The sequence below is a fragment of the Myodes glareolus genome, chromosome 27 (assembly GCF_982192425.1).
Source record: "Myodes glareolus chromosome 27, mMyoGla1.1, whole genome shotgun sequence".
NCBI lineage: Eukaryota > Metazoa > Chordata > Mammalia > Rodentia > Cricetidae > Myodes > Myodes glareolus.
The window spans coordinates 24359762-24387549 of NC_142052.1; the positions used below are offsets into that span (position 1 = coordinate 24359762).

Here is a 27788-nt window from a genome sequence, read left to right on the forward strand (position 1 = left end):
TGTTGGATAGTTTCAGCTATAGAGTCCTCTCTCTAAAAAGAGAAACTGAGCTGACTGGGCGTAGGATTATGGCGGCTGTGGGAGTACTAGACAGTCCTGGCTGGCTGGGCAGGCAACGGCAATCAGAGCGCGGTGCCTCTACCGGTCCAGGAACTCTGTGTCAAACAGCATAATCCCCTCCATAGAAATTAAGACACAAGGGCCCCTTCCTGCCAAGTCTCTCCATTCCTCATCATCCTCCCTCAGGAAATACACATTTTTAACCCAAGGAATTCAAATGTTGACTTTGGGTGTTGCTCCAGATGCAGCGAGCTGTTCTGTGATGCTATCTTCTTGGTAACCAAGTTGAATCTTCCTTAAGGAGGAAGTTACATCTGAGGTGCATTGTCTCCTCACATCAGACTGGCTTGGGGCTGAGGGTGCTGCGCTGTGGATTCAGCACCTACAGCCTGCAAGGGACACGGGAAGCCTGCATCCTGACTGAGTACAGAGACCGTGATGCTCAATGAACACTAGCCCTTACTGAATTGCTCACCAAGTCACTGTCACTGGGTAATAAAGGAGTGAGAGAGTCAGATCCAGGGGGTTTTAGTAGGCTTCTAGTAGGAGAAGAAAGGTGTTCCACAACTATACTAGTCATTTTTAAGGTCTTTACTTAGTACCACTCTGATGCAGAAAAGAGGGCTGGCATGTTAGTTCCTGGGAATAAAATACACTATTAACAACGTATTTTAATTGCTCACTATGGGTCCAGCTTTGAACTAGATACTTTCTACAGGTTGGCTCATTTAATCCTTTCAAATGCATTGAAATCTAAGTTTAATGATCCTCACATTTCAGACAAGAAAACTGGGCTCAGTGAAACTAGCTTGTACGAAGTCATGTCGTTAGTTAAAAGGACTGGCACAGTGAATCATACTTGTGCAGAGACGTGGCATTTTCCACGGGGGAACACAGAAACAGTGCCTTGTGCCAGGAATCTGCTGACCTATCTCTAATACACATCTCAAATTTTTATCATTTCAAATAGTTGGGTCAAATTTTTTTAGTTACTTATAAGAGAAACTCAATCATCTTAAATATCACACGGGCAAATTCTAGTTAGCGACTCTAAACATTCTCACTATTTCAAATACTAGTATGTTCAGTAATGTTCCTATTTCCAATAACTCCAGAGTCCAAATTTCCATTTAGCCTATGTCATCTCCAATAACTAATCACCAATCATCAAGAAAGCAGCTGTTACCCACTAAAACTACTCAGATAGTGGGCTTAGGACTAGGAGAGATACAAAAATACATAAATTAATTTATCACGGAGGGAGTTTAACATCTAGTGGTATTCACATATGTAAGTCATAAAATAAACGATCCAGTTAAATACAAATGGAATTAAAAGGAGAGTTGGCTCTCAGCTAAAAGGGCCATAAATGTTTCATGTGAGAGGTAGTATTTGTCTGGGTTCTAAAATACACATTTTAAAAGAAATGTTTGCTCGTGGTAATGTAAACCACCTAGAAGAATGGATAGAGAGAAAGAGATACAATTTTAACTCCCCTTGGCATGGTCTGGAAAAATCAGCTGCTATAATTTGTCAAAAAGAAAGACTGCAGATATATGAAGAGCAGAGAGACAAGTAAGGAAGACAGAATGGCCAATGGTGAAGTCCTAGCCAGCAGGGTGTCTACTGTGAAGAAGTTTAATACAAAGGACAGATTAGAAGTGGGGCTACTGCCCGTGCCCCAGGGATACATCTGAAGGCACACTGTGCACAGGACATGCTTGGTGCTGGGATAGAGGAGTAAGAATGAACGTGCCTTTCTGTGCTCCTGGAAGTCTCGGGAAGACTTTAGAAACACATATCTTGCGAGGTCTGCTGATTGAAGCCTGTGATTTCAGGATTTGGCTGGGAGGCTGAGGCTGGCCTGGGCTCCATCGTGTAGCCCTACCTTACAGGTATGGCGAGGAGGGAGGGAGGGAGGGAGGGAGGGAGGGAGGGAGGGAAGAAAAGCAAAGAAACCTTGGAGTCAAGAAATACTGTTAAAAAGCATCTGTACATTCCAGGCATGAAATGAAGTCTGGAGGTTTGTCAACAGCAGAATTCATGGAAATCCAACAATCTCACTCTAACCAAATGTGGAATGCATCAAAAGTGAGACAAGGTATGCATCTTTTTCAAATTTGGGCTGTAATTAAAGGATTTATACAGTAACCACAGCTGATAAAGTCCTGGAGAAGTCAACGTGAAAGCATGAGTCTGTGAGAAGAGAGAGGGCAGCTTCTTTATCACTTCAGACTCAGAACAAGGAATGATAACACCTACATCTTGTCAAACTTCAAGGAACATTTTACCACAAGACACCATCAAAATGAAAAGACAAGTCACTAACTGAGTGAAGACCATTGAAATTCATAACACTGAGAAAGAAAGCATGTGGCATCCAGAGTATCTAAATCAATGAGTTTCAATGAACAGCAGTGAGAGAGGAGAGGTTAATAGGAGAAAAACCAACCACCGCCCCAGCCAAAATGTTAATAAGAAGGAAAACCTAGCCAGCATTCCTAGCCGTCTTCGGGAACAAATTAATGCTACAACGAGATACCGTCTCACATTCACACGATTAGCAAAATACAAAGTGCATCAGCAAACATTGGCAAGGATGTGGAACAAAGGGACCTCTTATGGTCTGTGGGCTGGAATATAAAGAGATGCTACCAATTCTGGTGCTCAGACATAATCTGCCAAGTGTGCAGGTAAGATGCCGCCCTCTTAAAACTGCTACGGTGCGCTATGCCCCTAAGGAGCTCTCCTTTGTTAGCATAAGCGAAGAGCAACAGAAAATTGAAAGCAGCCTTGTTCTGAAGCAGCACAAACTCCCATCAAGAAAAGACTGGAACACGAAACATGCATAGCCATAGACTAGAATAGTATGGAACAGTAGAGTCGCACAAACTGAACCTGTACATAACACATTTCTGGTTAATAAAAGAGAACTGAAGAACGCAGAGAGCATGCCACTATTTTGATAGAGCCTAAAATCCAGACTATGGTGTGTAGATGTATGTCGGCACACAGCAAAGCATACAAGACACAGGGAGTGGTAAGGATACAATATGGCACGTAGAGTACCTGCTAAGGGGAGATGTATTTGTAAAATATCAGCAATACACACAACACTGTGTACGTGGACTAGTTCACAACCTGGGTAGGAGGCATAAGGCATTTATTACAATGGTATTTAACTTTTTGATAATATCAAAGTCTTTAATTATAATTTTGGTAATATGGAACTGAAACTAGTATAACCCACACATAAAAGAAATAGCCAAAAGTTACTAGAAAAAAATATTTTCTCGCATACCTATCTCCCTAGACCCAAGTTAAACAACAAGTGTCCCAAGGATATTGGTCTAGTTCTGGGATATGGCTCATCTGCTTTCAAACGACCCCATCCGCTAAGCACTGTCTATTTATAATCTGTGAATGGCTCCTAGAAAGTCTAAACATTCCTGTGCAAGTATTAAGCCCTCTATGGTAGGTCCCTATCAGTAATGTCAGCATCCTCCAGAATCAAATTCGTCGGCACAAGGATCAAGCTTACTCCAGACCAGGAACATGCGTTGCCACATTTCTATAGACATCTTACCAAGTCTTCAAGCCATATTTCTTTTTATTTAATTTTTTCTGATCCATGAGGGTTCTGTCTAAGACTTTCTTAAGAAGTATCCCATAATGCTTTGATTCTTTGATAAGCCCCACACATACAAATGAAGTTTAAAATAAATACAATAAATATGATTGGTGACCCTGTATGTTTGAACAGTTGGTTTTATTCTATAACCCAACACATTATTACTAATTATTCCCTACATCTTTTTGTTTGTTTGTTTGTTTGTTTGTTTGTTTTTGATGGGCTTTCACTCTGTAGCCCAAGGTAGCCTGAATTCACTATATTGTCAAGACTGACCTTGAACTCACAGCAATCCTCCTACTTCAGCCTCCCAATATTTTCTGTGTTTTAATCTTATCCTCTAGATTGCATTTTATGCTGGCCCATGATTTGAAACACGACTTGCACTTCTGTATTCTCCATCACAGTAAGTACCCAAGAGATAGCACACATGTTTTGATTTCCTCATTATTAGACATAATATAGAGTTACCAAATATCTGACAGTGACCGTGCAAATTCTGGAGGATTCTAACCAGCAAGGTAAACTACTTTAAATCACTGACATATGCATGTGAATTCGGCTATTCTAGCTGAGAAGATCAGCAATTGCCAACATCGACCCTCATCTTTCCTTAGGGACCACTCCAGGCTGAACTGTGGACCTGATATCTGACATAAAACGGTTTGCAGTTGGCATGTAGTGTACCTGGCATGTCAGCACGTCCAGGACGCTAGTCTACCTCCCCATAGTTTTCAAATATCCCAGATGTAGAGGCTTCAGAGGAACAAATTCTTACGTCTGTTTAAAAAAAAATTGAAAATTGTTTATTGGAGAATACTTAGAAGGCTCCACTCCCACTTAGTTTGAGAACTTAGATTCAAATATGATCCACAGAGGGAGCATCATGGTTTGTGCTGAGGGCCTAAACAGGATTCAGCCTTAAGAAAGTCAGCTGAAGTTCTGGGTTTGTCCCTCACTTCTGTGATAAGGGTCTTGCGCTAAGCCCCTATGCTATGCTGCTTTAAGTTGGTGTGAGCAACACTATCAGAACACACAGTTTGGGGAGGAAAGAGTCTTCTGTCTTATAGACCCACGTCATATTCCATCACAGAAGGAAGCCAGGGCAGGAACTCAGGGTAGGAACCTAGAGGCAGGTACTGAAACAGAGCCCAGACTGGAACACTACTTCCAGACTTCCTTCTCGGCTCGCGTTCAAGTGCGTTTCTCATAAGTCCCAGCAGCACCTGCCCAGAAGTGACACCACCCAGTGTGAGCCAAGGCCACCTCAGCAATCAAGGAGATGCTAGTTTGCTGGAGGCACCTCCTTCAACCGAGGCACGCTCCTCCCAGGTGACCCAAGACCAACTAGGGCAGCCCCAATGAGCTTTGTTTCCTTCCACATGCAAATCTTATACTAGCCACTGTCTCTGCTATCCCATGAGCTTCTGGTCTTCAGGAGGCTGACGAGACCAGAAACAGAAAACCGCAGATTAAAATAAGGCACAGGTGGACCATGGTCTCCAAGGTGGGCGGCAGGAAAGGAGATTTAAAAGGTGAGGCAAAAAGAAATGGAATAGTTTACTATTGCAAAGCTTGCTGTGCATAAGGAGGAAGAAAGAGAAATGGGAATTTGTATTGGCTCTAGAATCTTCTCTTTTTCATAAAACGACTCCAGGCCCCTAGCTGGAAAAATAACATTACTATGACAGTTTGGCCGCTCTGGGATCATCTGTCTCTCAAAGGTATTATCCAAGTAAGCCTAGGGCTAAGCAACCCAGAATCTGATCTTGCAAGGCAAGCTATGCAAAATCAATGAAAGGAACCTTCGGCATGATGGTCTCTGCACAGCTGGGACAAGCCTCCTCATTCACTTACTCGCTTATTCAATTATTCGACTGTTCACACAGCTGGCCCATACTGACCGCCTACCAGGTGCCCTGCACTGTGCTGGTCACTGGTGGCATTGCTGAGCATGCTCTCTTTAGCTCTCAGGTCACGGTGTTCTGCGGGGAAGGCTGCCATCCAATCATACCATCACCAGACAACACACCCTTACTAACTGTCAAGGACCCTGAAGAGACTACAAAGCCAAAACCGTCAAACTGTATCCAGCTGGAGAGCTCCGCTAATTAAATGATTCTTCCGTTGAGGTGAAAGAAAGAAGAAACCTTTGAAGAACCCATGTCCTGGGAAGAGAGGGGAAGGACTTCTCTTCACAGTTCACACCACCTCACAGGATCAAGTGCGCCCTCTCTGAATTGCTCAGGCAAGAGTTCACACAGTAGAGGTCCAGACACGGCAGGGCTTCCTGACTCCCCAGCTGTCCTCCACAGCTGAAGAGGAAAGCACACCCTTACTTGGAAAACTGAGGAAGTCTCCCTGCATCCTGGGCAAAAGAACTAGCATGGAAGGAGATGAGTGTGTGCCCTGCATTCTTCCCAGTTCCCAATGTGATGAATCCCCTCTAAGAAGGGCTGTCTGCAGAGTCCAAGACAGGATCAAAAGCGCCATGTTCCTCACAAACTGCAGCGTGTGTTTCTGTAAAGAAATGTGCCAGGGAAATTTCTAGTCCTGAAATAGACTTCACAGCGAGTTCCCACTGAAAGTAAAATCAAGACAGAAAGGGTCTCCAGGGAAAGAGTCATAACCCTCAGGTTAGAGTGGGGTTAATGCCAATCTGCCTACCATGGACTCAATCGCATCTGCTAGAGGTAGAGTAACAGGAAAGTAACTCGAGCATATGTTTTCAAATTAGCTAAACCCAAGCCACGGAGTAAGGCTGCAGAGCTGGCAATGTGCCCAGAGAGACCTTCCCCCAAGCTGCCTGAGTGAGCCCTTTAAATGTCTCTGAACCGTGGGTGCCGAGAGATTCTGACTCAAGGTCAGGGAGACAAGGCAACCATAGCACAATGCCTCCCTTGCCAAATGCTTAGCCATGGCGTCCACATGCGCATCGCGCTGTTGAATACTGACGAAACTTGGCAAGGCTGGGCCGCTCCGCACGCCACACTTGACAGCCTGGCTTTGTGTAGCCGCTCACAGAGCTGACAAGGAACACTGAGAAGACAGACAAATTGTCAGTGACGACAGATGCGAGTTAGAAGTGAATTTGAAAATAAATGGTTTCATTTCTGGCAAATTCTAGGAAGAGGGAGGAGAGTGGGTTTACATTTTCCGTGTGTATTCAGGGCATTGCTATGTAGTTTGTAACCAATGCAAATGCAGCCACATCCCGGCGGCCCCGGCTTATCTCATAACTAGGGATCAGGCAGAGCGTCCTGTGGGCACCGGTTTTCCTTACCCGGTTAACTTCTTTCCCCGAAGTTATAAACTCCTCTCAGAGGAAAAAGATAATAAATATCAGTCAGGGAAATCCTAAGACATTTAAGGATGTTGACATCCACTGAGCCCCAGCACCTACTACAATGAAGGCTGGGAAACTGTTGAGTCAGCATTTCTGTGCAAGACCACTCTTGAAAACCAGGGCAAGGAGCGGTGGGCCTCAAGGGAAGGCCATTCGCTGTCCAAACTGCCTGACCTACACATCCATTTTGTTGCTCTTCCTCTTAATCCCATTTGTGTGTAAGTTTGTACATCGCACGGTTGCAGAGAAGGAATCCATTAATACAGATTATGGAACTAAGTGGATATGGGTTGAAGAAAAGGTTCTGATATTCGCATTCACTGCCACCAGCCCTCCATCGTTGTTAAAGAGGATGCTAGATGACCAGTCATAAGCCTTCTTTTGTGAAGAATGTCTCAGGTCCTCCTCCTAGAAACAGATCTTGGGCTACTCCTGACTGGGACCAAATCTAGTAAGAGAAACCTTCACCAGCATTGAAAAATAATCAGACTGCAACATCTCCCATATTTAAAATCATGAAGGACGTCTTGAGGGGCACTATGATGATTCATTTCTTGAAACACATAGACCTGAAAGCACTTAGGAGTTTTCTGGGAATAGAGACATTCCAAGGCATTGGGGACCACCAATGTTCTCAGCAGCACCAAAATTTGCTGAAATGCTGGCAAAAAGGCTTTCTTAAGATAACACTCATCTGATTTTAAAGCGATTTATGTTTTTAATTGTGGATATGTGTGTATGTGCACCTGGGTGCACAGACCAGAAGAGTCCAGAAGAGGGCACTGAAGTTCATGGGTCTGGAGTTAGAGACAATTGGGGGCTGCTCCATATGGGTTCTGGGAACTAACTACAGTTTTTTGCAAGAGTTGTGGATGCCCTTGCATCAATATTGTTAAGTACACAACAGACCAACATGTAATAGGCATGAATTATAACGATGGGAGGTCTGTATTGAGTTTTTCAGGATCCTAATTAACCTTCCATTTTTAATGTAAATTCTAAGGGAAAACCAACATATCAATGCAAAGAGAAAAAAGAAATAAAAGAATTCACAACAAAAGTCAGTTTCTAAAGAAAGGGAATCTTTGTTGTGATCTAGCTGCCCTCACTCCTAATGGACAGCAGAACTTCCTTGTGGTCTGTAATTGACAAGGACATTTGTTTTCTTTCTGGCCGGTGGTTTTCCACAGAAGCAGGAGAGGTACACAAGGCTTTAGCTTGGGGCAAAATAAAGGTTGCTGTTCTGCCACCTGAAAAGAAGCCATCTCAATCCCGGCACCCCGCCAGTCTCGGCATCCAGGCCGCCCAGGAGCATGGCAAATCTTCACAAACTCCTCCAATTGGAAGCCTCCTAAATAGAAACTAATTCTCTACCCTCTGTTGAAGGTTAAAACAATTGGTGAGAATGATATTAAGGGAACACAATATGAGTTTGAGTTGATTACACAAATTTCATTATAGAAATGTCCAATGGGTAGCATTTCCCTTATTTCTGCTCAACTAGAAAGTGTTATGGTGAATGAAAAGAGTGAACTCTATTTCCACAAGAGTTTCCTGAAAGAAAAAAAAAGAAAAAAAGAAATGATGGTGCTTGCCTCTACTGAACTATAGCCAGAGCGATGGTCTGCTGTCACTGTGTCATTAATCAAACAAGCTTCCATCTCAGGGTTGTTAAAGTTATATGAAATATCAGTCTTGAAGGCTGTTTGGAACAAAGGTATGCACTTCACAAGTCTAAGCGCATATAATTCCTGTCCCTAAGTCTGGATTCAGTAAGAAATTTAGAACATCAGAATTTGGAAAGCAGAAGAAGTAGGTTTGTGGTGTTTCTCTGTGCAATATTTTGAGGTCCTCTTTCTACTTGCTTTGAATAATTGCTCATGTGATTCATCGTGTTTTCAGTCCTGCGGAATAAAATGAATCTGGAGGGAGAAATGAGAGGTGCTGAACCATCACTGTCCCCACAGGGAAAGCCTACGTGTGTGCCATTCCCCTCGGCACGGGGACTGGAATATGATTCGAAAAGTTTTGTCGAAAAAGCCCATCATGATCTTTTAAAATGTCTGTTAACTAGTTTATTTTTTGGAAAATTCATACAAATATACAACGTATCTTGGTCATATCCATTTCCCATTCCCACTGTATATTGTCTATATTTTATTTAACAGCAAAACTTAGGATTGCAGAAAGAGAGAAGCAGATGTAGATTTTAAACTTAGCCTACATCTGCAAGTGCTTTCTCATGCGAAGATACATTTTCTCCTAAGCAAGTCACCTAGTTAAAAAAAAATTCACAGAATTTTAGACCTAGAACTTGGAATAAATATCTTAAAGCAATGGTCTCAGCAACTTTAAGATGAGCCATCAAATCCAAAGAAGATGAAGAAGCAAGCTACGGACACCAGATTTCTATCAACTTCATTTCATTCTGAAGTTTGGATTTTTCTGGGCCCAAGGGTAGTTTTTAAATTCTAGCACTTAAATTCTGAACATGTTTATACATTTGTTTAATGTATTAGATTTCATGTTAAGCAACATAAAGACAACTTTCCTCTGGGCTTGTATAAATCGGAACAGTTGCATCATTCCTTGCCTGCACATGATTTCCATCTAACTTGGAATATACAGTATTGTTATCTGCACAATGATTAGAACCAATAGCGAGTTGCTTCCTGAAACTGAAATTGTGATGTAAATTACTGTTTAAAATAGTCCATTAGGGTACCTCCTTTCTGATTTAAAACAAACAGAAACAGACAAACAAAAAAACTGAAGGGAGTGCAAGACCTTTGCGTTTGGCCCTAAATTTCTTTCCTGAGTTCTAAATTCTAAGCCCTCCCCTCATGCCCGATAGAACAACCCTCTTCTAAGAAGTCATTCGTGAAAACCACAAAAGATAAAGATCTGTCTGTAATATGTGACTTTTATTCTCCATCTTGTGATTCTGTTGTAACTTCACTTGCTAGGCTAGGAGGTGTGATCGATCCCCAGCCTCGCAGAGCTCCGAAACAGTTTCTCCTAGAGAGGGAAGAATCTCCCCTGACTCCATAAAAGACATAACCTCTTACCCCACAGAGAGCAGGTCCTCCTAGCTTTGCCACCTGCAACCCCTTCCTGTCCATATGCCCTCCCATTCTCAGACAGTAAAAAAAAAAAAAAAAATCCGCAGCGTTCCAGGCCAGGCAGGGGGTGAGGAGGCATCCTGGGCCAGCACGGCGCCCGCCTGGCACTGGCACTCAGCGTCTCTGGAGCGGGCACTGAGGCTGCAGTCGCCCCTTCCCATGACCTCGGAGACAACATGAAGATGGGAACTGCTTGCTTTCCCCGGGTCCTGAATGCAAGGTCTTCATAGCCACGCGGAACCATTAAGGTCCCTCCCGCAGCTGCAGCCGCCCCTCCATGAAAGTACAATTTGTTATCTGGCTCAGCCTGGAGCAAGATGAGGTGCTCCTTCCTCTCCTCCGGATTCCGACTCCAGCGCCACTCATTAGGTCCTTTGAATACAGGCTCTAACCGCCTGCGGTGCGATTCGCGGGCAGTTGGCCTCAGAGACACTCCCGTGACACCCTACCCCGGGACCCTATCCTCTGTGTGCGTCTCTCCGTGACACTGTCTTTGTGTCTCTCTCGTCTTTTTTTTTTCCCTATTCCACACACGGGGAAGGGTTCGCTCTTCACAGCCAATGCCAAAAATGTCACACACAAAAAGAGTGCAACAACTTGCTTTGCAAGCGACTCAGGAGCTCATGTCTCCTGCAGTGAGCAGCAGCAACCGCCGCCTGCAAGGTGCTGAACCCCGGGTGTGAATTTGGATGGAGACGTTAGAAACATAGGACCCGGGTTCTTAGCCCCCTCTCCTCCCCCTCCAGGGACCCAGCCTCAGTTAAAAAGCTATCCCTTCTCGAACACCCCAGGGAGCTTCGAGGATCCTATGCCTGGGGAAGGGGACACTGGCCCCGGGGATGCCTAGGTCACCACTAGGACCGGACGTGCCCCCTGGGCAGGAGTCAGGGAATTGAGAGTGCCGGCCAATGGACAGCGGAGGCAGCCCGCAGTCCCTAAGGATGCGAGGGCAACCGCGACCTCGCAGCGGGAGGTGAACCGGAGCCACCCAGCGCCACCGCCACTGCTGCCGCCACCGTCGCCGCGCACGCCCCAGCCCCGCTGTGCAGCCCGGCGTTACCTTGCCGCTGCCCGCAGTTCCAGTCCGGAACTCGCTGGTGGCGTCTGTCCGTCTGTCCGTCCGTCCTACGAGCCTCGGAGCTCGGGCCAGAACGGTGGTCCCGAGGTCGGGGACGCCCCTCAGCGAGGTGATGGGAAGGCGCCCAGCCAGGCGCTGCCGGTCCTGCCGCTCCCCGCCGGAGGAAGGTGTCTGCGAGGCCGTGTCCTCTCGATTGCGGCTCCCAGAGCGCAAGGCTCGCCTCTGGCGCGGAGACTGAGCGCCGGGACGCAGCAGCGGGCAGGGGCGGCGAGGCTGGGTTGGTCACCCGCCCCTGGGTGCATGTTAATACGGCGGGGAGGAGGAGTCCCGCGCTTCCTCCGCCCAACCACCGGAGCCGGCGGGCGGGCGGCGGCCGCGGCCCCGAAGCCAGTCGCTCCCCACCCGCCCCGGCTACTACGGAGTGGCCACTGGCCTTGGCCTTGGCCCAGGCACGTGCGTCCCGGGCCGCGGGGAGGCGCAGGCGGCTCCCGGAGGGTGCGCGCTCGCTCGCTCAGCCTCCAGTGGCAAGTGCGTCCGCGCCTTCCTCGGAGCGGACTCAAGCATCTCAGCCCGGAGCCCAGAGGCGGCCACCCGCTAGTGGGCGTGACCTATCCCTACCCTTGCGCAGCGTCTCGCCGGGTGGGGGTGGGGGGTGGGGAAGTAAACTTCCGCTCCCCTCAGCCCAGCGCTGGCTCTTTTTCTCTACTTGCGATTCTAAGTAGAGAAAGCAGGGAGTCTGTCCATCCCGGAGACCCTGTCTATGGGCAAAGGGTTATTGGAAAGCTCTCCTCTCCGTCCTCGGAGCCCACCCTAGGATCTCTTGAAGAAGTAACCACTTAAGAGACACATTAAGTAGAAAGGCTCAGACTCACACATCACAGAGGACTTTAGACCTGACACTCAAAACTGTTCTTCCTTGGCGACTCGGTTTCTTGTCTTTACATCAAGAGCTCTTGGGCAGGTTATATGATAGATGATACATTTTTCATTCGTTCTGTTTTAATTAAAGAAAAGGAAAGAAAATCTATTCCTTCTGTCCTCTGACATCAGCAAAACCTCTATCCTCTACTCTTTCGTGGATATTGAATACTACCACTTCGTGGATATACCAGTAAACTCTGAAGGTAGGGTGGACCCACCAACATCACAGAAGAACCAGAGTAATATGTAAACAGGTTAACTGGGAAGAAATAAAAAGACCAAGTCAATCACTTAAAAACGCACCAAGTTGCTGTTATACTCAATACTAAACTAGGCATTAAGTATGACACTCAGGATCAACACTAGCATGCTAAAATGGTTAATTGTGGTTAATCACCATCTTCCTGTTTACTTCTGCCCGCAAAAAGAAATGTCATGTTCACAGAGAAAGCCCTTTTGTTCTTCAGCTCCCGGGGAGAACATTATGATGAAAAGTATATAATCTTCTTTATGTAATTGTACCCAGAAAGTTATAACATAAGATTTAGCATCTGTTTTGTGTGCTATCTAATTATAAATATTAATAGAATATTCTTTTTAAAGAAAACACTTCTAAAAATGCATAGAAGTGAAAAGCAGTTTCCATAAAAATATGACTCAGATAAATAATCTCCACAATTTCACTAAGTGATTTTCCACTAAAGAGAGAACAAATAACTAAGCTACCAAGCAGAGTCAACTATGAGCACTGTAACAGAGCCGCAGCCGACTCAAGAATGACCATGTGGGGATGCCCGCCCTTCTGATCTGGCTCCTTGAAGAGGCCCTATGGAAATACTCTTAATATTTGGAAAGGGCAACTACAGGGCTTGCATTGGCTTCTAAATATGTTGAATCCATTTATATTTTTTAATGATGCCAAGTATTAAAGAAAATATTCATAACTGTTAAGCTGTAACATAAATTAGATAACTTTAGTAAAGGAAAATTTTGCTAGAAATCAAAATTCTTTCATTTTTTATTGAAAATAGATTTTTTTTCCCCAAACAACATATCCTATATAGCTCAGTGGTAGAGAGAGTTTGACTGCAAAAACCAAGCTTCTTATAGGAGAATAATAATATCTGTACAATCCTGCTTTTGTGAGGCTTTTCTGACTGTGATAGAAGCCAAATATGACTAATGTAAGTGAAAGTTATTCATCAGGAAGATAGTGCAAACTTCCAGAATTAAATAATGGGCTCCAAACAGTATCGTTAGCAAGCAGGAGTTCAGACAATGCTCACAGGAGAGGGATCAGGAAAGCTGGAGAGAGTTTAGTTTCTTATTACAGAGTCAAAAAGGGAGATAACCCAACAGGTTATTCTACTCTTTTACTGCTGGACCAAGGCTTGAATGTCTGACTAGCCAGGGTCATACAGGTACTAACTGCCTGGCGGTAACGTAAGGGACGAAAATTCAGGTGAGGGCCCACTGTCCACAATTTAAGGCAGGTCCATGCATTTACCAGTCTTTGAAACATACATGGGATTAGAAATAGATAACTCATCAAAAAATATCATAGTTCCAAAGAAGAATTAGATACTGAGATTGTTTTTATAAAGGATAAGTGTCTAGTTCATTGACTGACTACTGAATTTACATTATATTATGTTATATATGCATACAATATATCATTTACATTATATATATTCTTACAGTTACTTTGAAACATTTTATAAGGAATCGTGATAGTATTTCTTTTTGTTGTTTATATGCTTGTGTTTATTTGACTTTTAAAAGACTAATATCCACCATACGAATAAATTATATGAGCAGAATATAAGCAGCACACAGCTCAGAGCTAGTCAGCTGGACTCCTCCTGCACCGCGGTGTGTTGATTGAACAATACATGAAAAGATGTCCAGTTCTACCCCTTGGCACCAGTCAAGGTTGCCTTCTGTGGGAAAGGGAACTTTGCAGATAAGACTCAACTAGAAACCTTGAGGTAGAGAGATTATCACCCTGCGCTCCTTTGAATCTTTGTAATGACAAGGTCTTCACCAGAGGTGGGGGTAAGGAGAGCAGAAATCAGAAGCAAAGGTGGGAGTCTGCTCTCTGTATACTCTGAAGGTGAAGAAAGACAGTCGTGAGAAATGCAGATTCTGCCCAATAAAAAGCAGCAAGGGGACAGCTTTCCTTAGCCACCTCCAGAGGAAGAACAAGATGGTCTCGATGTTAGCCCATTTAACCTGATGTCAGATTTCTGTCCTCCAGACTCATAAGGTGATAATTTGACATGTCTTCTAGCCAACAAGCTTGCAGTCATCACTAATAGCAGATGGAGACAAGTCATAAAGTACCTTTCGCCTAGTGCCATGCTCATGTTCCTGAAGATACACTATTGTTAGCAGGTTGCCTGAGAATGCTTTCACATATACGACACTCCTGGAGAAGCTTATTCAATGTTGGCTAAGTCCACAGACGTGATGGTAAGAAAAGGACATTTGAAACTATGGGCAGACAGGTTTGCTGTCACAGAATTTCTCGTTTTCTGACTAAAGCGAAATGGTGGCATTCTGCCTTGGCCATGATACCTTGTAGCAGGTGAAAATAAAAGTAAATAACCGTGCAGCGAAGAACCCAAAGGTCTATTTGAAAAGTAAACATGAAAGATGTTCACTTTTTTTGTTCTTTGTTTGTTTTGGTTTGTTTTGTTTTTCGAGACAGGGTTTCTCTGTAGCTTTGGAGCCTGGCCTTAAACTAGCTCTGTAGACCAGGCTAGCCTCAAACTCACAAAGATCTACATGCCTCTATCTCCCTAGTGCTGGGATTAAAGGCGTGCACCACCACCATTCAGTCACATTTATTTTAATTGGACATTCTCATCTGTTTTCCTAGTTTTAAATAACATTAAAATGATGATTTCTAGGTACAGATCTCCAGTCCTCACATCTCCCCTAGGTTTAAGATTTGTGAGTCCCCAACCATGCTAGAAAAAAAAATGTACCTGAAATTTTCAAACACCTCAGATGTAATAGATCAAAGTTAACCCATCATCTACTCCTCTCCTCCATTCAAATTTATTTCTCTTCCTGGCAATGAGTATAGCACAGAGGGAAAGCCCAGTATTTATGAGGTCTTTGGTTCATGACAGTAGTAAAAATAAAAAGGGCTTCTTGTATTCAGCCATGGCAATATCATCCACCAAATTGCCATGCGTAGCAACATAAACCTGTAAACTAGTTAGACTTCCAAACTCAGAAGTCTGCTTTAGTCCACAACTACTGTTGGCCTCTTCCACCATCTAAACAAGTCTCAAATTCATCTTCCGTCTCCATTTCTAGTATATAGACCTATTGGGCTTCCATAATCTCCCTTCTAGGTTACTATAATACCTATTTTCAATCTCAGTTACTATAAAATCTCTTTTCTTTAATCTAGATTTTCCTTTTCTTCAAAAAGAATGACAATAATTTTAAAATATATTAAAACTGCAACTTTGGCCATGCAATTGTACTACTTTAAGGACTTTTAATATCTATATAAAGTATAAACATTCAGCATGATGAACAAAGTTTCTATATACTTGCTTCTTCCTTCTTAATTGGTCTTTCCCTTTATGGTCTGTGTGTTTTCTTTCATATGGAACTGCTTTCTGTAGTACTATTTATGTGATGCATTCTGTCATGCCTGCGTAACTATCTCAAACTTTCCCACTGGAATGTTCTGTCTTTTCTTTGTTTAATAGTGTTCATTGCAAGAGTGGCTTCAACTAAGCCGCTTTCCCAAATTATTGGGTTGCATCAAATGTCACCAATGCTGACCATGCCTATATATAGTAAATAGTTCAAAGTATCTAGATTATGTTTTTTGAGATTCTGTCCCTATTTAGATCACCAAAAATTAGCCCAACACTTGTCTTTCCACAGATAGTCAATACATATTTGCAATCTCATTGACTGTAATGGCTTTGAGAATATTTTATTATGTCAGCATATGTCTTAATAGGATTAAATAGAAGTTCATGTGATACGGTATTAACCTGCAGGCAAATTATAAACCTATGCCCATAAGATGTTTAAGAAATGAGAATCCGATCTTTAGGTTTGAGTGTATAAAGTAGAGTAAGGGAATAGATCAGGAAAAGGAACAAGGTCAGTGAAGAAGGAGAAGGAACTGTCGAAGGGGTATTTATTAGGACACAGATGCTATGAATTGGGAAAAGGAGAAAATAAAGGAAACTCAACTGGAGAGGGGAGGAGGAGGGTAATATAGATGGAAGAGGAAAGAAGGAGAGATAAATTACACTAAGGATATTTGAAAGGTCCATGAGGAAACATTTTAACTATTTCTAAGTTTGCTAAAAACACATATATGTTTATATTTTATATATAATATATTTTCATATATGCATATATGTATTAAATAGAGCTACCTCACATGCAGTGATAGTGTCACACACCCCTACCTTGGCTCCAGGAACCATAGGCTATGTGGAAAAAAAAACAAACCTGTGTCAATCAAGACACACCACCCTTAGAGTTGTTGATCAAGGGAACCACCAGACTCCCAAACACGGTGGGCTGTTGCCATTCCCCTTAGCTGCTTCACAGAATTTGAAGGTAAAACTACTGCTTAAGATATCACACGCTTGGGTCTTGGAACTTGAGGGAGTCAAGCTGACAATTACTTGGAAAACTCCTCCCTGAGGGGCTGTTCTCATATTATCAGATGCTGCTATGCTGCTATACAGGTTGCCTGAAGAAAAACAATATTGATGAGTCTCCCCAGCTCTAAAGCTTGAAAGCCATAAAAATGGCTGTCAATACAACAACAGTGGAACTAATACCTTGGGGCTAACCAATAGCTGTCTAATTGGAATTAAGTCCCCATTAGGGGGAAACTCATCACTACATACACAGTGAAGAATCATGGTTGGAGAGGTCATAGACCCTAAAGGACAATGTACGACTGACATTTTCCTAAATTAATATAGCCTCTAACTGTATTCTAAATATTTATCCTGACATTCACGCATAAGCACACTTCTGTCTGTAACAGACAGAGGTTACCACAGAGATGGAAAACAAGGCAAAAAGTGATCTTGGTAAGCCAATCCCAACTGGGATATTTACAACATAGCCCCTAAGGAGGGAAGAAAGATGGGAAGAACCGAAGGACGAGAGTGAATGCTGCTTGTTTGTCGTAGCCAGAACCTGGAAACAACTTAGGTGCCCCTCAACCGAAGAGCGGATAAGGAAAATGTGGTACATTTACACAATGGAGTACTACACACAGAAAAAATAATGACATCTTGAAATTTGCAGGCAAATGGATGGATCTCGAAAACATATTGAGTGAGGTAACCCAGACTTAGGAAGAGTACAAGTACTCATTCATAATTGGCTTTTAGGCATAAAGCAAATAAAAACCAGCCTACAATTCACAATCCCAGAGAACCTAGACAACAATGAGGACCCTAAGAGAGACAGACATACATGGATCTAATTGACATGGAAAGTAGAAAAAGACAAGATCTCCTGAGTAAACTGGAAACATGTGGACCATGTGAGAGGGTTGAAGGGGAGGGGAAGAGAGAGAGAGGAGCAGAGAAAAACATATAACTCAATAAAATCAATAATAATAATAATAATAACAAAACTAGACCAGCGCTCTACCCACTGGGTTACATTCCAAGCCCAACAAGACCATTTCCAATATCCCAGGATTCTGAGGAAAAAATACCCAGACTTTGTCTCAAGTAAATTCAATAAAGAAGGAAAAAGTCATGGTGTTTTGTTTTTAATATTAAAATAGAGATACTCTTCTTATTTGTTTAAAAAAAGAAGAAGAAGAAATGTTGCAAGATACAGGACAGGGGTGTTGCACTCATAAACTCCCAACAGCCTGGCGGCCTGGACAAGGCCACACCTGTGGTTTGGCCAGAGTGGATGTGAGAAACTTAAGCATGTTCCTCCAGCAGATAAAATGCTATAGCTAGTGATGACTGCTGATGGAGGGAGAACCAGTTTTCTCTGTGAACAAACGTACACGTGATACCCAACTGGACTCAGTAGGTTCTGCAAAGTAATAGTTACTGAGAGGAATGGGACAACACGGGGAGCCGGGGGAGAGGTGGAAATGATGTGAACATGGTGTACACAGGTATAAAATTGCAAAAGTAATTCAAATAAAAGTTTTAAAAAAAAAAAAACAAGAAACTTCTTTTTTTTTTTTTTCACAATAAAAAGCAAAAACGGCAAAAAGCAGACCCGAAGCTGGAGGAGAACCAGACGCAGCTACTCTGTCCAGACTTTCGTTTTAATAGACAGTCCAGCGAAATGTAATTATTTTTTTAGTCTCAAGTGCTTTCCAGTGAATCTTTGGCTTTATGTTTTATTTAGTGTTTTATGAAGACGGTAAGATTATTTATAGCATTGTCATTGCTGGAATGCGATGGACGAACTGCTGCTGGGCATTTGATCTCGCCAGTCGATCTCATCTGCGGGTCCCTCTACCGCTTCCTCCTGAGAGAAGTGGTTTGGTTTTCTCAGGGAAAGAGACCTTTCAGAGTTCTAGCATCACACAGCAGCAGAGCTCTCTTCCCACAGTGGCTCGCTCAGGGGAAAGGCAGATTCAGTGGACAGCTCACACTACACCTCAGACACCACGGATGCTCACTTGGCAGAGGCAGTTCATTTCATGACTAGAGGTAACTACGGAAGAATCCAGAAGCCAGAAATAAGAAGTCTGCTGAGACTCTTTCTTCAGCTTTACCACCACATCCAATTAGTCACCAAATTTTATTAGCTTTCTAAAACAAGAGGCTTTTTTGTTCACTCTGATGCCTTAAATTTTGGGTAGATTTCTCTACTCTTCAAGATGACATTGAAAACCTTAGCTATGACTTACAAAGTCAGTTACAATCATCGTTAGATTACCAAAATAATTCACTTGAGTGGAAACACTGCACATTTGGTACTGGATTAAAAACTTAATTAGTCATTTTAATACACTGGAAACAACAATTTCAGATAAGAAAAAAAAAGATATCCTTGAAAAGTCACTTTAAAAAATAGAGTGTTTACCACAGAAAATTATAGCAAAAGAGTGAAAATAAGAGAAAAAACAGACATCCTTATAATTAGCAAAACTAAGCTAATAATATTGTAAACAATAGAAGATGGAGATTATTCCATATTTTTATATCAAGGAACTGTAATATTTAACAATTCTACTTTAAGCTTTTTAATTTAGGAAGACATTTAATCTACTGAAGAGATCATATAATTTTGCAGTATTCTAATTTCTCCAGAGACAGAAACATTCTCAACAGACTCCACTAAGTAAAATTGGGCAAAAACAAATAATAGCATCAGGATTTGACCTTTGATTTTTTTCCACACAATACACCCTGACAGCTGAAGGAGTAATTGTATTATTCTTAATATTACTCTGTTTTCATATTGCATTTAATTTGGTTTCTTGTCTTTTTCAACGTCAGTTCATATTTAAGCTTGTCATGTTAGGTGGATTTTTTCAGAACCTTTCAGAAGAGAAATATTTTACATGTGGTCCTCAATAGAGATAATCCAAATTAAGAAGAATTCATACGCAAATGACCTGAAATCAGCATAGGCCAACAGCAAGACCAGCAATGAGCAATGCACACTCACCTGTTACTTGATGTTGTTTACACTGTTGTACAAAGGAGGCTTAAGGAAAACATCTTTTACCAATGAAAGTGGGTGTAGCTCAAGGGAAACGAATGACTTTCTAGTGTATGCATAAAAAGATGGATAAGAAAACCTGGAGGATTCTGTGAATGATGCACACTCTGCTAAGAGTTGATTCTTTAGATCTAAATCTGTCAGAAGATAGATTTTGAATTCTCAGAAGCATCGCATCCAGACATGTATTTAAATATTAATATCGATGCTAACATACTTTTAAGACCTTTTAAAAAAGTAGGGATATGCTCAGGTGTGGTACATTGAAAAGACTGAAATAGATTTCTTAGGGATTATTTGGGATTCTGTTCCTGTTCATTCTTTTATTCTTAGACTAACCACAGCCTATTTTTATTTATTCTATTTGATACCAGGGGACTTGCATGAAAATGAGCAGTATGTGTTCAGTCTCTAAGAATTCTCCATTCTAAAGGAAAAATGAAAGATTAAGTCTGACAAGGTTAGAAGACGGCTCAGTGTAAAGTATCTATCCGCCATCCTCTTGCAAGCATGAAGACCCAAGTTGGGATTCCCACCAACCATGTAAACAGCAGAGTGGTAGCAGCATTTGTCATCTCAGCTCTCGAGGGATTGTGGGGGGCGGGGGAGAGACAGATGGATTCCTGAAGCTCACCCGATGGAAAGTCTAGCCAAAGGAGTGAAATGGATGAGCTCTAGGCTCAGCAAGAGACACTGTCTCAAGAAACAAGGAGGAGAAAAATCAGTGGAGACATTCAACCCTGACCTCTGCACTAGTAACATAAACACACACATACCCACTGCTGTATTAAATCTGCGAGCCTACCCTGTCACCTGGGTGGGTGCCCTTTCCCTTTAAGAGAGAAACCCTGTAGGCTGCCTTATTGTGTTATTGACCATGTCGTTTGCTTTACAGAAGCTTTTCAGTTTCATGAGGTCCTATTTATAAGTTGTTTCTCTCAATGTCTGTGCTACTGGGGTTATATTTAGGAAGTGGTCTCCTGTGAAAATTCATACAAGTGTACTTTCCACTTTCTCTTCTATGAGGTTCAGTGTGGTTGGATTCTTTGATCCATTTGGACTTGAATTTTGTACACAGTGATAGATATGGATCTATTTTCATTATTCTACATATTGATATCCAGTTATGCCAGCACAATTTGTTAAATGTGCTTTGGTTTTTCTGTTTTATATTTTTTGTTTCTTTGTCAAAAATGTATAGGTGTGTGGAATAATACCTGGGTCTTGAAATGGTTCCATTGGTCTTCCTGTCTGTTTTAATGCCAATACCAGGCTGTTTTCAGTATTGTAGCTCTGTAGTAGAGTTTGAAGTCAGGGATTGTGATACCTCCAGAAGTTCTTTTATTGTAAAAAATTGTTTTGGCTATACTTGGTTTTCTGCTTTTCCATATAAAGTTGAGTACTATTCTTTCGAGGTCTGTGAAGAATTTTGCTGGGATTTTGATGGGCATTGCATTGAATCTGTAGATTGCTTTTGGTAAGATTGCCATTTTTACTATGTTAATTCTACCTACCCAAGAGCATGGGAGATCTTTCCACTTTCTGGTGTCTTCAATTTCTTTCTTCAAAGATTTTAAGTTCTTGTCATAAAAGTCTTCTACTTCTTTGGTTATAGGTCTGATCTCCAAAATATACAAAGAACTCAAGAAATTGGTCATCAAAAGAACAAATAAGCCAATAACAAATGGAGTACAGACCTAGACAGAGAACTCTCAACAGAAGAATCTAAAATGCCTGAAAGAGACTTAAGGAAATGTTCAACATCCTTAGTCATCAGAGAAATGCAAATCAAAACAACTCTGAGATTCCATCTTATACCTGTAAGAATGGCCAAGATAAAAAACACTGATGACAACTTATGCTGGAGAGGTTGTGGGATAAAGGGAACACTCCTGCATTACTGGTTGGAGTGCAAGCTGGTATAGCCCCTTTGGATATCAGTATGGCAATTTCTCAGAAAATTAGGAAACAACCTCCCTCAAGACCCAGCAATACCGCTTTGGGGTATATACATAAAGGATGTTCAGTCTTACCCCAAGGCCATGTCCTCAACTATGTTCATAGCAGCATTGTTTATCATAGTCAGGACCTGGAAACAACCTTAAATGTCCCTTGACCAAAGAATGGATAAGGAAAATGTGATACATTTACAAAATCGAGCACTACACACAGAAAAAAAATAATATCTTAAAATTTTTAGGCAAATGGATGGACCTAGAAGACATCATATTGAATGAGGTAACCCAGACCCAGAAAGACAAATATCATATGTACTTACTCATAATTGACTTTTAGACATAAAGCAAAGAAAACCAGCCTATAAATCATAATCCCAGAGAACATAAACAACAATGAGGACTCTAAGAGAGAGATACATAGATCTAAGCTACATAGAAAGTAGAAAAAGACAAGATCTCCTAAGTAAATTGGGAGCATGGGAGAGGGTTGAAGGGGAGGGGAGAGGATAGGAGGGGAGCAGAGAAAAATGTATAGCTCAATAAAATCAACAAGAAAAAAGAGACAAGCCCACCCACTTTCAATCTCCCCCTTCCCACAGTGCCATGGGACAATGGTCTTGTACCCTGTATTGATTTGTCATTTGTATTGGTTTAATAAAATGTTGATTGGCCAGTAGCAAGGCAGGAAGTATAGGCAGGGCAACCAGAAAAGGAGACTTCTGGGAAGAGGTAAGGCTCAGTTGGCAGTCATCACCCAGACTTAGAAGATGAAAGATGAAAATGCCTCACTGATAAAAGGTACCAAGCCACATGGCTAACACAGGCAAGAATTATAGGTTAATGTATGATGGAAGAGTTAGTCAATAAGAAATCCTGAGCTAATTGGCCAGCCAGTTTATAATTAATGTTGACCTCTGTGTGTTTTCTTAGGGACTGAATAACTATGGGACTGGGCGGGACAGAAACTTCTGTCAATACTTCAGAGTCAAGTAGGTCTCCTGCCTTCTCTCCCCTTCCTCTTCTCTCTTCCTTCCATAACCCCTTACCTTTATACCTGTCTCAATATTCACTAAGTAAACTCTATACACAAGCTCTCTCCGCATGGCATAGTTGTCTGTCTCCCACACACCACAGACCCTTGTGGGACCAGCCACAGGTTGTGCCATCATGAATGATAATGCCCACACACATAGGAACATATATATATACATATACAGAAGTGTGTGTGTGTGTGTGTGTGTGTGTGTGTGTGTGTGTGTAATGAAATGTGAAGAAAAATCACAATGGTAAAATGCATCTTGCAATGCTTGTTGGTAAGTTAGTGGCACCCAACGTGGTACCCAACGTGGATAACTGCATCCACATAAAGACTGAGGCAGCTTGGGCAGTAATTCTAGAACAAAAATGACAGCATTGCACATGGTTTCTTGGTAGCAGCACTTACTTGGATGGGCTCTGTTTGCTAGAGGCAAGCGCTCTCACTTAAGAGAGGCTTCCTGACTCAGCTTTAGCTGCAAAACACTGAAGCTCTTTTAAGAGGTCCTGCCACAAAACACTTAAACAGTATTGATGAAAAGCTGAATGCATGCTTTTCAGTTTTCAACTGTAGCAGGAAAAAAGCTGCGCTGTTTTAAAATGCCAGCTTTCTGGGCCGTCCTGCCAGGGCAAACTCTGACTCAAGCAGGTGATTCTGACTACGGAGCTTTTGAGTGTTGTTTAACACTATTGCAGCTTGCTTGCTGGCAAGGACCTTGAAATACCATAGAGTTGTGGCAATAAAAATGGCTACAGCCGGTACCTCCACCATGAGTCTGGAAAGCTAAGAAGTGGGCTGGATCCAGCCATCAAAGCCACGGCTTTAATCTTCTCTATAAAGACTCATGTGGTCAGAAAAAGAAAGATATACAGCAAAGAGAGATTCAAAGATGAAGAAAACCTCTAAATGGTTTACAGTGTGTTAAAAAAAATATATGCAGGCTAAGGTTAAAGTCCTTTTTAAAAAAAAAGAAAAAAAGAGAAAGAGTAGTTGGGTGTGGTGGTACACACTTTTAATCCCAATGCCTAGGAGGCAGAGACAGACAGATTTCTGTGAGTTTAAGGTGTGGTAGCATACATCTTTAATCCCAGCACTGGGGAGGCAGAGACAGACGGATCTCTGTCCGTTCAAGAACAGCCTGGTCTACAGAGTTATTCCAGGACAAAGATATACAGAGAACCTGTCTCAAAAAATAATAATAAAAAAATAAAAGAAATAGAGGTTAAAATAAAGCCACATAAAGATGGAAAATATACAGAGAATCTTGATACTGTTTGTTATTATGCTCTCTTTGAATTGTTTGAATGCTGAGGAAGGAGCAACAGCTGCTAAAAGATATTTGATTATAAATACTGCAGAATTAATCCAAGATAGGTATTTTGAAAATACCTTGGCTCCAAAATTGAAGTCAAAAGGTATGTTCCTCTGGAGACGAGATTTTGCTTTTGTTTCCACAGAAAACAAGAGGCTCTGGATTTATTCAGAGTTAAGAAAAATCAGCTTTGATCAAGGAAGACCACCTGAGAAATCTCCAGCAGGAATAGATGGCCCAGATGTCTGAGTTCTTCATCCAGAACAGGTTTAAGACTGCTGCTTGAGATGATCAAGACTCACAGGATACTCCAGTCAGGACTTGATGATAATTCTAAATTTTCTTTAGGTCCCCATAAGATTATCAGTGCCCACAACCAGCATGAAGTAGCCTGGAATACTATGCCCACATTCCCAACAAATGGACTATGGATATTTTCCTTTGCTTAAAAAAAAAGAGGGGAAGTGGTGTGGGAGAATTGTCTGTATTCTGTCAATCATGTTTTAAACAAATGCTGATTGGCCAGGCAGGAAGTATAGGTGGGTTAACCAGACAGAAAGTAGAGGTGGGGTGATGAGAACAGGCGTATTCTGGGAAGCAGGAAGCTCCCTCTGCAGTCCTGCCCAGACCACCAAGAAGCAAGATGTAAGCTGCCCCGCTGAGAAAGGTACTGAGCCGTGTGACTAACATAGATAAAAATAATGGGCTAATATAAGTTATAAGAGCTAATAAGTAGCCTGAGCTAATGGGCCAATCAGTTTATAATCTTATGTAGTCCTCTGTGTGTTTTCTTTGGGGCTTGCCGGTTGTGGGGTATCGGGCAGGACAGATACCCCAACAAGCAGGCCCCTTCATGTTACAAGTTAGTAATCAAAACATTGTTCCTGCTGTGATGTCCACAATGAGGATGATTATAACACTTAAGACTCATTTGTGCTCTCATTAGGCCTTCATCATAAAGGGAATATAGCAGGTGGGTGCTAGCTCTCCAATCCACTGACTTTCAACTACATCCTGGGTATACGAGCAGTTTTCTTTCCCAACCTACATGTACTTATGCAAGTTTAGCTGTGTTCTATGGTTTTAGAGTAAGTATTTGAGGTTTGTTAGATCAACAGTAAAATGAATTACAAAACAGTGAGGGGAAGGAAGCATTTTGGACTGCCTACTACATAACTAAACTTGTGTGGGCCGTATTTTATTTATTCTAATGGGAAATTGATGCTTGAGTTAAAATAGTTTCCTGGGAATTACCATCAGGAAGTGGCAGAGCTGAACTTTGCCCAGGGCTATTGGTGTCAAAGGTTGCAGTTCACACCTCTCCTGGAATTTGTGGGCAACTTTTAACACCATGGCAATCTGTGTATGGTAAACTCTAAAATGTGTTTTGTTGACTGAAAATCTAACAATTTTCATTTAATTAACCTTCTGACAAATGAAGAAAATTGTCTCTGTGAAAAGATTCTGTAACATAACTCCTATTTCTTAACTCACTGAATGTAATGATCTCCATTTTGTCTATGTTCTTACAAATGACCTGATTTAATTACTTATTATGGCTAAAAAATAGAAGATTTATGATTTTCTTCTCAAGGAAACATTAAGTGTTTAAGAGGACTGATACATTTACTCTCATTTAAATATTATATAAAATGCACATGTATTGAAACAGCATATGGTACCCCATAAATATATTTAATTATTTTGCTTCTGTGTTTCAGTTTTTAAAAAGAGGCCATAAATTTGAAAGAGAACAAGGAGGAGTAAAGGGGAGGATTTAGAGGGAAGAGAAGAAAGGGGAAAATGATGTAATTACATTGTGATCTCAAAAAATAAAAGAAAAAAAGGGGAAATCTAAATTTAAAATACTAAAAAGATTCTAACAGTTATTATCACAGTAAAGTACATTACATTTTTAAAGGCTACTGTCCCTTCTTGTTTCTTTCTTGGACTATTACTAGCTAGCCTTAGGTACCTAGTATAAGCAAGATTGAGACCAGAAATGTAGGCTTATTCTCTTTGCAATTATTTGAAAACATTAAGTTAAGATGAAGTCTCCTGCCATTCTATGTAACCTTTTCCATCCTTTATGGTTGATGAGATCCAAGTGAAGTATAGTGACTTGGCTCCAAAAGGTACCTCAGGGAACTGTGGAATTTTGTTAGAGGTACAGACACTGTGTAGACACAAGGAAAGAGATTTGGGTTAGTTTTGTGAATACTTTTGCTTTACAATATGATAGTTTTGACTCTGGTCATTAACAAAACATTCAATTCTTCTGAACTCCTTTGAGAGATAGGGTCAAGTTGTCAAAGTATGGACGTGTTATGTCTGTCACGTGACTACCCTAGACATATCAGTCGCAGCTCATGGAGTCATACCACCCACTTCTTGGAGCTGCATGTCCTTGGCTGGGAGACTAGCAATAAGAACCGCCTGAGGCTGAGGCGTGTTCATCAAGAACTGGAGACACACACACACATACACACACACAGACACACACACACACACACACAAAATACAATGAGAATCCCAGTATCACACGCCATTGAGGCACCAATAAAAGAACAAAAACCAAATGTTTAAAAACATGCGTTCTTTAGAGGTCTTCTTTCAATAAAGCTGTGAAAAAGGGTCTACTTGCTTCTTCTTTGAGCCAATAAAATAGTTCAGGGGACAAGAGCAGGAAAAATTATTAGATAAGGAAAACAGCAGAAAAGGGAGGGGGAACAGATGAAGGTCTTTCTGGTCTAGGCATAACCTCATTAAGAAGGAAACAAATATCAATAATGGGGACATACAATTCTCACAGAACATTATTTCTCAGCTGACCTCTGTTTGAAGAAAAACTGAATGTGTCTGGTCATAAAACTAAGTTAAAATCATTTTGGCAGGTTTTTTTTCCCCGTCTCTTTTCTTCTCCTGTCTTTTGACTCTTTTAGAAAGTACCTTTTGTTGCTTTGATGAAATACCATGACCAAAAGCAATGTATGGAAAAAGGAATTTAGTTTGGCTTATGGTTCCTGAGGGCTGGAGTTCATGATACCAGGCATGGCATGATTAGGAAGCTGGTAGATCACATTTTATCTGTACACAGTAGACATAGAATGAGAACAGAAAATGGGCTATCAACCCTCAAAGCCAGTCTGTCAATTTCTCACTCCCTCTACTAAGGCTGTACCTCCTAAATGTTCCCCACCACCACCAGCTAGAGATCAAGTGTTCAAATGCATGAGCCAATGGGGGGGGTACTTCTCATTAAAACCACAACAATGAGGCAATTCAACAATAAGGAAATCCTTTGAGAAAGTAGAAAAGATCGTAATTTCAATTTTTAAAATAGCACCCAGAGCACACTACTTCTTATAGTGTTCTTTGTCTAGAATATCTGATGGTTCCAATTCAGTTAAAAAAAAAACCTACTTAATTTACTGTCAAGAACTAATGCATGAAATACAAAATTTACTGTTTGAAATTGTTCAGTATTATCAAATGTCTCGATTTTTTCAGAAAACTTTGAGGCTTATCTTTGTAGTTATCACCCCATAGACAAGCAATGAACCCTTTGTAGCCTGACTTTGGACCTCAGGCTTCCTAGAGAAGTTAATTTT

General features: G+C 41.7%; 1 protein-coding gene across 6 annotated transcripts in view; it reads right to left on the reverse strand.

Annotated features, from left to right (window-relative positions):
• Positions 1-11517, reverse strand: part of Dlgap1 (DLG associated protein 1) — an 809700-nt gene extending 798183 nt beyond the window's left edge. For 2 of the 6 annotated variants that reach the window (XM_087902304.1, XM_087902303.1), the window contains exon 1: positions 11220-11516. The gene's annotated coding sequence lies outside the window, so the exon portion shown is untranslated. Of the gene's footprint in view, positions 1-11219 lie in introns of all 6 variants that reach the window. The other 4 variants (XM_087902301.1, XM_087902300.1, XM_087902307.1 and 1 more) reach the window with 3 other exon arrangements.
• Between the last annotated feature and the right edge of the window lie 16271 nt (positions 11518-27788).